The sequence below is a fragment of the Sus scrofa genome, chromosome X, assembly GCF_054392235.1.
Source record: "Sus scrofa isolate SSC_HxYL_T2T_F1_AM1 chromosome X, Sscrofa_HxYL_maternal_Yorkshire_Landrace_v2.0, whole genome shotgun sequence".
Classification (NCBI taxonomy): domain Eukaryota; kingdom Metazoa; phylum Chordata; class Mammalia; order Artiodactyla; family Suidae; genus Sus; species Sus scrofa.
The window spans coordinates 39,756,113-39,768,527 of NC_139401.1; the positions used below are offsets into that span (position 1 = coordinate 39,756,113).

General features: G+C 50.5%; 1 long non-coding RNA gene across 4 annotated transcripts in view; it reads left to right on the forward strand.

The window, feature by feature from the left end:
- Nucleotides 1-12,415, forward strand: part of LOC110257757 (uncharacterized) — a 27,977-nt gene continuing 15,562 nt past the window's right edge. Inside the window, exons 1-3 of one of the 4 annotated variants that reach the window (XR_014835340.1) lie at nt 1-152; nt 2,392-2,634; nt 2,755-6,076. This is a non-coding gene — a long non-coding RNA (uncharacterized LOC110257757). Of the gene's footprint in view, nt 153-1,497; nt 2,070-2,391; nt 2,635-2,754; nt 6,077-12,415 lie in introns of those variants that run through there. The other 3 variants (XR_014835339.1, XR_014835341.1, XR_014835342.1) reach the window with 3 other exon arrangements.

The window sequence follows — 12,415 nt, forward strand, 5'->3', positions numbered from 1 at the left end:
GCGCTCGCTCACGGGGAAGAGGAAGATCTGAGAAAGCACACGGCCCGGAACCTGGGGATGATGTCTTCGGAGAGGGCCCGAGGAGGCGGGGAGAGGGAGAGGCAGCGGAGCCGCAGCGGGAGCCGGTACATCCCGGTTGCAGACCGGGAAAGGTCAGCACACCAGCTGGTCGTTAAAGCTGGTTGGGTCTCTTTTCTCCCCACCCCCCACCCCAGAGGGGTCCTGGGCTCCTGTGCCAGGCCCCCCCCCCCCGCCCCCCTCCGTCCCAGCTTTGCGATCTCAGCAAACCCGCCCATGATATAGATGTTGCAGGTCGAGTTTCCTGGGGAAGCAGATGCTGAGATGGAGATGAGCCTGGGGGACATTTTTTATTTTATTTTTTAGTTTTATTTATTTTTTGCTTTTTAGGGCCGCACCCGAGGCATATGGAAGTTCCCAGGCTAACGGTGAAATCGGAGCTGCAGCTGACGGCCTACACCACAGCCACAGCAACTGGGGATCCCAGCCACCTCTGCGACCTACACCGCAGCTCACAGCAATGCCACCGGACCCTGCACCTACTGAGCGAGGCCAGGGATCGAACCCAAGTCCTCATGGATATTGGTTGGTTCGTTAACCACTGAACCACGACGGGAACTCCCCCTGCAGGACCATTTTTTAGGGAGAGTTTCTAGGATCAGCACCTGGGGAAGGGAGGGGCTGGAAGCCAAGGCGTCAGAGGAGGAACCCACAAAGGGAGCCACCGCCAGAGGCCCCGGCTGACCCCACGGAGGGCTCTGGAGCTGGGGTGACCCTTGGGAGTTGGGCTGGAGGGGTGAGCCTCCAGAGGCTGGCGTGGATCAGCCCCCGGGCGTGGGCTGCTCCAGAAGCTGGCACGTCCGTGGGCAGGGCGGTTTCTTCAGCCCTCGGCAGGGGCTGACAGCTGAAGGCAGGCGGCAGGTAGCACTCCCGCAGCCAAGGGTGGAAGCCCTTCCTTCCGGAAGGGGGAGCACGGCAGCCCACACCCTGCCCCCCGGGAGGCCTGCTGAACCCGGCGCCTCCAAATCGCTACGGGGGCATTCCTCAGGCTCCCCGCCTCCCCGCCGAGGCCAGCCTGGCCCCCTTTCCTGCTGCCTCTCCTCCCACCCCTCTTTTCTTCCCTCGTCCCCCCGGGGGCTATCCCAGAGGTTTTCCGAGTTTTAAAGGCTGTCCAATCCGGCGGCCCAGGGCAAGTGTGCAAGGCATCGGAACTGCCCTCCTCGAGGTAGAAGGTCAGGAAGCCCCTCCCTCTGGCCCCCGCTGTCTTGCTGTAAAACGCCGGGAAATCTGTAAAGAGCGGGCGGGCTGAACCCAGAGCATTTTTCCCCTCTCTAATTGGGCGGTTCCAAACTTCACCACAGGGGGTACTAAATTGTCCCGGGCTCTTTTATTCGAGTCCACACGAGCAGGAAGCGCACTGTGGTTCTGCAGCTGCGATAAGTTCCGTGTACGCACGCACGTGTGTATCTGCTAGGTTTCAGCTACGTTAGGAGACGTTAGGAAACGGCCGTGGGCCTAAGTGGGGACATGCATTTGGGAACAGTCAGCATTTTATCACAAGTCCACGCTCCAGAGCCCAACGCGACCTGAGCTTCAATCAGCACCAGGGACTTTGTTCATTAGCATAAAAGGTCTTAGACCTGAGTTCCCGCGGGCGGAAGCAGTTCCGAGAGGAGGGGGTTGGTCGGCAGTACCAGCGGCACCTCGGCACCTCGGCCCTCACAGGCGCAGACCAGGAAAAGCTGGTGCGCTCCGTGGTTGGTTCCATTAGAAAGGGCACCGTGGCGGGAGGTGGGGTGGTTGATTCCCAACTGGATCTGCGTGCAGCAAGCGGCTGTTTTGGTGGCTTTTGCACCCCTGGAGTCCCACCGGAAGGTTAGAGAATCCCGCTGCAAGACTTTCCTGGCATTTGCCTCGGGCAAACTTTCCTGCGAGGCTCTTCAAAGCACCGAGGGCTGGAACTTCATTACGGGACCAGTTGTAGGGCTGCTTTGAGTAGCTTGCCCAGAACGTGGCCTGAAGACTTGCTTTCACAGGAACCTCGTGCCACGGTATGGAGAGCACGCTGCTGCGCAGGGACTCACCTCTAATTACTAAAAGCCACAGAGTCACCAAAAAGAACCTCATGGGGGTTTTTTGTTTTTGTTGTTTTGCAAGACCAAACAGGCTCAGGGCAGTTTGCACCAGCCTAAAACCCCACCCCAGATCCTCTATAAAACCTTACTCAGCTGTGAATTCCCGCCTTCCCACGCCAATAACCACTGTGAGCCTCCATGTTTTCTGGTGGGAAGATAGGGGTCTGATTCTTGTGTCCTCCATCCTAAGAAGGTATATGGATTATATGGATTGTTTTCTTAAACCCTTCCGAAACAGGTTGGATTCACAAACTGGAGCCTGTTGTCTTGGGGTTGGGGGAAGTTAAAAAAAAAACCTCAGCTCTCCGAAGTGTCCGCAGCAAGGAGGCCTCTGGTGCTGCTTTGGAGCCGCAGTGCATGGGCACCTCGAACTGCACCGCTACGTGTCCCCACGTTTCCAGCTCAGAGGAAGCTTGGTTAGGGACAGTGTCCATCCACAAAGAGATCCTGCACACAGGCGGATAATCCACGCAAAACCCCGGTGAGGAGATTAGATTAGATACATTAGATCTGATGGCTTAGAATGCGGGCTGCCTGCCGAGAAGGCAACCAGGGCTGTGAGTTCCTTTCTCAACTTGGGTTAAATCTTCTGTCCCTACAGCCTGGCCCTGAGGGTGAAGTCACCGGGAAACGGAGGGTTCTCGGCCAGCAATAAGGTGCCCACGGGTATCAGGTAAACCCCGGTGCTCTAAAGCACAACGTTGGTTCTGAGTGTCGTTCGGCCCCTTTAGGGGACAGAGCATTTTCACTGTCGATACCTGGTTGGACCTTTAGAGCCGCTGATAACGTGAGGGTTGCAGGGCAGGCAGCTGCATCTCCTTAAACTCACCAATAGCTGCCTCCCTTGTTGCTTGCTGATGAAAGTCCAGATTTTTCCTGATAGTGGATGGCGGTGTGTTCGTGGAAGGTGGGCTTAGCCCCAGGAGATGATTCATAATTGCTCTAAGCCAATCATGATAGAAGCATTACTTCTTTTTTTAAAAAATTGAGGTGGTATAGTTGCTTTACAATGTTGTATTAGTTTCAGGTGTACAGCAAAGCAATGCAGTTATACCTATATGTATTCCTTTTTAGATTCTTTTCCATTATAGTGTATTATAAGATACTGAATATAGTTCTCAGGAGGTTCTTGTTTATCTATTTTATACATAGTAGTGTGTATCTGTTAATCCCAACCTCCTAATTCATCCCTCCCCCCACCCTTCCCCTTTGGCCTGTGAATCTATTTTGTTTCATAAATGAGTTCATTTGTATCATATTTTTAAATGTCACATATAAGTGATACCATGATATTTGTCTTTCTCTGACTTCACTTAGTATGATAATCTCTAGGGTTCATCTCTGTTGCTGCAAATGGCATTATTTCATTCTTTTTAATGGCTGCGTAATATTCCATGGCGTGTGTGTATATATGTGTGTGTATTATACCACATCTTCTTTTGTGACCATGAGGGGATGATCCAAAAGAAAGGCGGAAGCAGCCTGGGTCCTTGATGACAACTTTGGCCGTCAAACCCGAGACCACCTGCCTCTGGGCTTCTTGTTATATATGAGATTAGTATACCTTTATTGTTTAAAATGCTTTTTATTGGACACTGCTGAGAACATCCTAATGGGTTCCATCCCCATGTAATAGTTAAGAAAGCTGGGAGAGATTAAGTCATAGAGTTGATTAGTAGCAGAGAGGGGTCTAGAATCCAAGGGTTCCAATTTCACCCAGGGTACTCTTCTCTAACTCTGAATTCTACAGAGTCTTAGGGAACCCTGGAGACCGCCTCAAAGCCAAGGGTACCAATGAGTAGGCTCCGTGCCCCTGCCTGCCTTCCTTCACCCAAAGCAGAACAGTGTGGCTTTTACCTAACTTAGCTTATTGGCTTCCCACTAGCATCCTATTTGAAACAAAAGACGATGAGGCTTAACCATATTTTAAAACCACCCCCTTACCCTTAGCAACAGTGGCCAGCTCTTTAGCTCATCAGAGAGGAAATTGTAAAGAAAATGTCTTTTCTAAGAGGAAACCTGGGGGAGGTGTGGCAGTGTTTTATTTCCCAGGTTTAACCCCAGAGATCCTAGCAAATGGCTCACTCACGTGCCTACACAAGCTACACACACACACACACACAAATGCACTTCTGAGGCCTGTGCATGCAGACGTGCTGCTCATTTGATTTTTTCAGCCTGTTAGGCGCTCTCAGGTTATAAGGCAGCATGCGATGCAAGGGGCTGAGCACAGGTGCTGGGGTTTACCGAAGCCCCCAGGAGGCCCACGTGGGAGCGAGAGCTCCTGCCTTGGTTGTGGATACAGCAGCCGCCGAGGCCATGCTTGTCATTTGGTCTTGTCATTGGCTGTTCCAGACTCTAAGGCCAACTCCATTCTCAAGACCCAGCTTCTCTTGGCTTCTACCACTTGCTCTCAAGGTGCCCGGGATTGGAAATCTTCCGCAGAGCAGATCGGGATCAGGTGGGCTCCTCGCCACGCCCCGTGGACCCCCGTGCCTTCTCGGGCTGGACAGAGTTCTCCAGCCAGGTGCCGGGTTCCTGAGCCCATCCGTGGTAACAGGGTAACAGAGTTAAATGACTCAAAACAAAGGTGGCAGCTTATGCCAAAGGAACTTAGAACTCCTTAAATTGGGGGTATGAACATTGCAAGTGCCTGACATTTAATCAGCCCTGCTACAGCCTCCCAGGAACAATTGGGAACTGCTTGCCTTTGCTCCCTCTGCTCTTCTCTGCGCCCGCCTCCTCCCCTCCCTTCCTTCATTCTTTTATTCAGAAAACGTTTCTTCATTGCCGACTGTCCCCGTTATCTGTGGCTGCATGATGATAGTCTCAAAATCTAGCGGCTTCCAAGGAAAACCGTATTGGTTTTTTCTCATAACCTCAGGGGTCAGGATTTAGGCAGGGCTCAGCTGGGCGAGTCTTTCGCTCCTCGTGGCCTCTGCTGTGAGCACTCGGTATTTGCTGGCAGCCCGGCTGGTCGTCAAGGTCAAGGTGGACCCTGTCAGGTGCCTGGGCCAAAAAGGGCTTGTATCACTAGGCCGTGCTCCCTCCTTATGCCACTCAGGGCCCCCTCAGTAGCTAAGTGTGACTTTGCACCTGGTGGCTTTAAGAGTGAGAGTTCCAAAGGACAGGAAGTGGAAGCTGCCAGTCTCTTGAGGCCTGGGCACCAATACTGGCACAGCGTCCCTTCTGCCATACTCCCTTCGTCAAAGATATCACAGGCCACCCAGCTTGAAGGGGGTGGGACAGGAGCCTAGCCTCCCTCCTCTCCTTGGGAGGAGCGTGAAAGCGTGGGTGGCCAGCTTTAAACTGTCACCTCTCCTCTCTGCTGGCACTTGTGGGAGATGCTGTTAAGCAAAAGATCAGATAACACGAGTATTGCTATTTCGTCCCCCCCTTTTTACTTCCTCTGGTTAAGTCCAGATGTGGGGGTAGACTTTTCCATTTCCCTAAGTTACTGGAAAAACCCTGTTTGCTAGAGAAATCGGGGCGAGATGAGAGACAGATCTGGGCAGGGCAGGGCTGCTGTCTTGGCTGGGGGTGAGATCCAGGAGAGATGCCTGTGGTTGCGGAGGTGGCGGGGGCAGTTGTCAGGAAAGGAGGACCTTGACATTGTCTGAATCTGAGTTTCTTCTAAAATCAGAGTCTGAGAAGTTCCCATCACGGCTCAGAGGAAGCGAATCTGACTAGCATCCGTGAGGATGCAGGTTCGATTCCTGGCCTCGCTCAGTGGGTTAAGGATGCGGCGTTGCCGTGAGCTGTGGTGTAGGTTGTAGATGTGGCTCAGATCTAGCGTTGCTTGTGGCTGTGGTGTAGGCCAGGGGTTACAGCTCCAATCCGACTCCTAGCCTGGGAACCCCCATGTGCCGCAGGTGCGGCCCTAAAAAGACAAAAAAAAAAAAAATTAATTAAAAAAAATAAAATCAGAGCCTGAGAATGAAGGCTTAGGCACAGGGAGTTAATTTGGAGGCGACCCCAGGAAGCACAGTGAGGGGGTGCTGGGGAAGTGAGAAGGGAACGGGAAGGGAACCAGTGAAGGGTGAGCCAAGGAGCCAGTGGGCATCTGGTCCCAGAGCCCCCTGGAAGACTTTGCCTAAGCTCCTCTGGAATTGTCAGCCTAAGAGCAGCAAAGCTGTGTTATTTATACACCAAATTCTTTCTTTATTAATCAAGAGTTGACCCTAAGATCTTAAGCTTTTAATACTTTAGTCCTACTCTGTACCGGTAACCATCCCCGCATAGTCATTGTGTCCAGTCTGTTGGTGGCCTCCAGGGTGGCTAAGAGGGTCTAGCCAGGGCCCTGACCGCGTCTGCTGAGACAGTTGATGGTTTCTGATGAGAATCTCTAGTCCCTTTGCAGGAGGCACACATGGGTCTTCTGCCTCACACGCCTGCAGGGGGCGCCCGTCACACTGTATCCCGTGCGAATGGTACCCCCTCCCCCAGGTGCCATGTAACCCTCCTCCTCCAACGTCCCACAAGCTGGTCATTACAACCCGCTCAGCCCCTGAGTGCTTTGGGAGCCAGCAAATGCTCTCTGAAGAATGCCAAGTCTTAAGTCAAGGTTGGCCCCGGGCCAAAACAAAGATGCTGGCGGGGACAAGTGGCGCGTGTGGTTACCCTGTGCTTGTCTGTGTGCAGCACAGAGTCTGGGAAGAAGGGTAAGGAAGCACCTTCGGAAACACGAGGCCAGCCTCTGCAGCCCCCTCTTGCGTCTTCGGGGTCTTAAGGAATGTGTCTGAAGGTATGTAGTCCACTGAGGCCAGGTCAGGTTAGCAGGTTGGTTCACCCTTTGCGGAGGAAGGAACTGGACCTCTCTGAATTTCTGTCTAGATTCCTTCTAGAATCATCTCTCAGGCCTCAAACCCTCACAGGCTGCGATTTGTGATTCTGTGAGGAAGGAGTGAGACGATGCGTCTCAGTGAATCCCGAGGACTCAAAGGTACCTGTGCAAACTGAAAGCTTTCCCAGGATGGTGATTGTTATGGCAACGCAGAGCGCTCTGTGGAAACAGCCTCTGCCTTGGCTTATGCTCCTCCCACAGGAGCCCCCACCCCATGCCCTGCCTCCCACACTCCTAGCTGGATCTCTCTGTCCTTGGTTGCTCCATGAAACCTGTGCTGAGACACTCTGCTTTTCTAGTGGTCTCTACTTGTCAGTGGAGGAAGGCGCCCCAGACCCCTAGCCCACCCACATGCCCTCAGATGCCTCGGGGCCCGCCACAGGGGCCTCATTCACCAGTTCACGCCAGTGCTCCACACGGCATAGACTTTGATGGATGGTTGTTTGTTGGGACAGGCAGGCCTTTCTGTTCCAGCTGCCCATCAGGGGCCTTTTCCACTGCTCTGGTTCTAAAATCATCCCTAGGCTGCCTCCTTAGGATGTTTTTGGTGGCAAGTGACAGAAACCCTCAAGACAGGAAGATCCCCAGGATGATTCTTCAAGACTCCTCTCCTCCGTGATCCGCTTGGCTCTGCCTGTCTGGGTATGTGTGTCAATTTCAGCCTCCAACTGGTCCCAAAACGGCTGCCGCAGTTCCGGGCATCACAGGCAGGTCCACAACCTCTAGAAACAAGGAACTATTCTTTCGAGCCAGAGATGATATTCAAAACATTCAGCAACCAGTAAACAAGGTATGAACCAATGGGAAGAAACTCCAGCTGTTCTGGCAGGGGCCCATTGAATATCAGGAGTGTTTCCAGGATTGCCTTCCTAAGAGGAAAGAATCTCCCCAGCAGCATTAGCTCACAGCTCATTGGCCAGCGCTGCATCACATGACCCCACCCCAAACCAGTTTTTTATTGGGGGGAAGGTTAGAACGATAGAGATTTTGCCATGAATTGGAGGTGGAATCCGCTTTCTTAAGGGTGGACGCGTGAATTAGATTTGGGTTCCTTTAGCAGGTTGGAGACTGGGGAACCTGTCAATCTCACCTACTTCCCAAGTTCATACCCCTACCCCCACCGCTGTACCGCCTCTGAAATCAAAGGCTCCTTATGCTGGCCTCAGAATCATTGTTAAACCCGACCTGAGCATCTTGCATGTGTGTTTTATTTATTTTTTTTTTGTCTTTTTAGAGCTGTAGCCGTGGCATATGGAGGTTTTCAGGCTGGGGTCCAATCAGAGCTGTAGCCACCGGCCTACACCACAGCCACAGCAACGTGGGATCCGAGCTGCACCTGCAACCTACACCGCAGCTCACAGCGATGCCAGATCCTTAACCCGCTGAGCAAGGCCAGGGATCGAACCCACATCCTCATGGATGCCAGTCAGGTTCGTTAACTGCTAAGCCAGGACAGGAACTCCTTGCATGTGTGTCTTAAAAAACTTTTTACTTTAAAAAGATTTCAAATTACAGATTTAAAATTGCAAAAATAGGAGTTCCCATCGTGGCTCAGCAGTAATGAACCAAACTGGTATCCATGAGGACTTGGGTTCGATCCCTGGCCTTGCTCAGTGGGTTAAGGATCCAGTGTTGCCGTGAGCTGTGGTGTAGCTTGCAGGTGCAGCTCAGATCCCATGTTGCTGTGGCTGTGGTGTAGGCCGGCAGCTGCAGCTCCAGTTCAACCTCTAGCCTAGGAACTTCCATATGCTACGTGTAGCCCTAAAAAGACAAAAAAATTAAAAAATAAAATTGCAAAAATAAGGCCACAGACTCCCACATACACTTCACCCAGATTCACCCATTATTGACATTTTACCATTTTTACTGTGTCTCTCCACACACACACACACACACACACACACACACGATGATTATTATGGTTGAATAATTTGAGTCAGTTGCAGATGTCAGGACCTTTACTCCTAAATCTTGAGTGTAATTCTCCAAAGAACAAAGCCATTTGCTTACGTAATTACAGCACACTGATCACAATCAGGAAATTTAACATCGATGCAATATTATTCTCTAATACACAGCACATATTCACATTTCACCAGTTGTCCTGAAATTCTCCCTTTTAGTGATTTTTCTGCTCCAGGGTTTAATCCAGGATCACATATTATTTTTGTGCCGCCTGACCACTTCATTCCCCTTCAGCCTGGAGCAGCTCCTCAGCCCGCCTTTGTGGCTCCTGACACTGACAGTGGGGAAAAGTTCAGGCCCATTTTGCAAAATGTCACTGGATGTGGGTTCGTTTGCTGTCTTCTTATGGTCGGAGTCCACTGAGCATCTTATTCTTTGTCCCTCTTGCTTCTTTCTGCAACTCCAGGTGCTTTATGCTTGTATGAAAGTTGCCTTCATAATGTCTGCAAAGTGTGAGATAAGTACTGCTTGGTTGAGTTCGGCCCATTTTGTGGATGGACAAACTGAACACGCCTAAACAAGTCCCTTGGGAGAGCACAGGATAAGGCTAATTAAAGAGAGCGTGTGACACACTAGCCATTGCAACTCACCTGCCTGCCTGTCCCCCTCCCTCTTGCTCATGCCCCGTCTCCCCTTTTCCTTGGGCTTAACTGATAGGTAAATTATTGAGTGTTTGGCCAGGCTGGAGCCAGGAGGCTGTTTCGAGCCTGCAGATCTTGCTGTTTAGGTTAGGTGGGGATGAGTCCACTGGCAGCCTTCCAGTGACAAGGGCGTGATGGATTTCCCCCCATTCTTTGATATCAGGGCTTTTGTTAGTTTGCATTTTATGCAGTGCTTTTCTTCAGCTCAAGGCCTTTTGCAGAGTCTTATGTAATGAAAAATAATTCTGCAAGGTAGACAGACCAGGCAAGGCCAGAATACAGAAAGCGAATTCCTTATACACACTTGCAGCAACCCTGCTGGGCCCCGTTTGCATTGGGACAGGGATATTCAACATTCGTGGCCCTTGGGGACCCTAAGGGAGCAAAGACACAGGCGAAGGGGGATGGACACAAATGCCTTTGCTAAGCTTCAGAGAGGCCCCTATCCCTCTGCTTGGGTGACCGGCTCTCCGGAAAAGGGGACCTCTGGCTGTGGTGCAACAGGATCTGTGGCATCTTTGCAGCACCAGGATGCGAGTAGGATCCCTGGTCCAGCACAGTGAGTTAAAGGATCCGGTGTTGCCACAGTTGTGGCATAGGTTGCAATGGCAGGGTTCTGATCCCTGGCCTGGGAACTCCATATGCCCAGGCTGGGGGAGGGGGGAGGTGGCCAAAAAAAAAAAAAAAAGAAAAAAGAAAAAGAAAGAAAGAAGGAAAGGAGGGGCTTAAGTAGAGAGAGGTAAGGGAGGGAGAAATGGGGCAGTGATAGCAAAGGGAAGAAATCAGTGAGTGTAGGAAAAAGGTGCTCAGTAACCTTGATCATCTGGGAAATGTACATTTAAAGCTCTCTGAGATCGTGGTACACCCATCAGAATGACTAATACATCAAAATGAATCACAACCAGGAGTTCCCGTCGCTGGCGCAGTGGTTGACGAATCCGACTAGGAAGCATGAGGTCGCGGTTTCGATTCCTGGCCTTGCTCAGTGGGTTAAGGGTCCGGCGTTGCCGTGAGCTGTGGTGTAGGTCGCAGACGCGGCTCGGATTCCGCGTTGCTGTGGCTCTGGAGTAGGCTGGTGGCTACAGCTCCGATTGGACCCCTAGCCTGGGAACCTCCATATGCCGCGGGAGCGGCCCAAGAAATGGCAAAAAGACCAAAAAAAAAAAAAAAAAAAGAATCACAACCAGTAAGGATGGGGAGCAGCCAGAACTTCATAGGCTGCCGATGGGCTGAAACTTGGCAGAGCCATTTTGGAAACCTGTACGGTAACCATTAAAACTGAATAGATGCTTTCCCAATGACCCAACATTTCTCCTCCTGGGAAAATACCCACAGATGAGCACAGACATTCACTAAAAGCCCTGCAAAACGATGTTCATCACAGGATTTCATTAGCCAAACATGAGAGACTACACAAATGTTCATCACAGGTAGAAAGGATAAATAAACTCTGGTGCATTTATGTTGTAGAATATTATGCAGCAATGAAAAAGGACAAACTACTTCTTTGCATAATATATAGACCACTCTCAAGTATGGAATGTGGGGTGAAAGAAAGCAGACAATAAAGACTGAATTCTGTATGACTTCATCTACATAAAGTTTTAAAAGCAGGCTAATGGAATCTGTGGGGACAGAAATGAGAAAAGTGGTTACTGACTGACTGGGAGGCAGAGAGGATCTGTCAGTGGTGCTGGTAATAGTATATATTGTGACCTCGCTGCTGAAGAATACGTGAGTTTACTTTGTAAAAATTCATTGGGCTGAATGTTTTTTTGTTTTTTTTTTTTTGTGGCATGATACCTCAAAAAAATTTGCAATAAGGAAGGAAGGAGGAAGAGTAAGGGAGACACAGACGTGTGTCTATTGGTGAGCAGGTTGGATTCCAATAACTGTCCTTGAATCCATTTGTTCCTTAATCCGAAGGGACTACCACTCACTCCATCTGTTCATGGCAGCAGAGTTAGCATACTTTTTTTTTTTTTTTTTCCTGGTGCTCCATCAGAGTTTGTGGACCAAAATTTCATAAGCAGAGAAGCTTCTGTTTAGAGCAAGGCCAAAGACATTAGTGATGGACGAGTTCATTCACTCAGTCATTCATTCCTGCAACCATCAAAGACAGGATAAATTATTGTGTGATCTTGGAAGCCTTTGGCCAGAATTGTTCACTTCTAGATGTCCTCGTATCAGCAGCAAGATATTTCAGCCCAACTGGGGAACAAGCCAGAGGTGGGATGGGGGCTGCCGCTGCTGTAAAAACTGCCTTTTCTCCCTTTTTTTCTAGATTTCTGGATTGGGTGGGGGCTAATGCTTGGCAGAGTGGAAGATGACAAGGTCATGACAGCCTTGAAAGAAGGTGTAGTGGTTTCCCAGGGCTGCCATAATGAAGTACTGTAAACCAGATGGTGTAAACAACAGATACGTTCTGTCTTAATAGGTCTGGGGGCTAGAAGGTCAAGATCAAGGTGCGGGCAGGGTTGGTTCCTTCTCAGAGTATGAGGGAGACTCTGTTCAAGGCCTCTCTCCTAGATTCTAGTGGTTTGCTGGCCAGTCTTTGGTGTCCTTTGGTGCATATCTGTCTCCAAATTTCCCTCTTTTAGAAGGACACCAATCATGCTGGGTTAGGACCCACCCTAATGTCCTCATTTTAATTGGATCACCTCTGTTAAAAAAAAATGACTTTCTGAAATACTGGGGGGTTAAGGCTTCAACATACAGGCAAACCTCATTTTATCCCGCTTCACCTTACTGCGCCTCAAAGATGCTGTGAGTTTTGCAAATTGAAGCTTTGTAGCAACCGTCAGTCAAGCCGT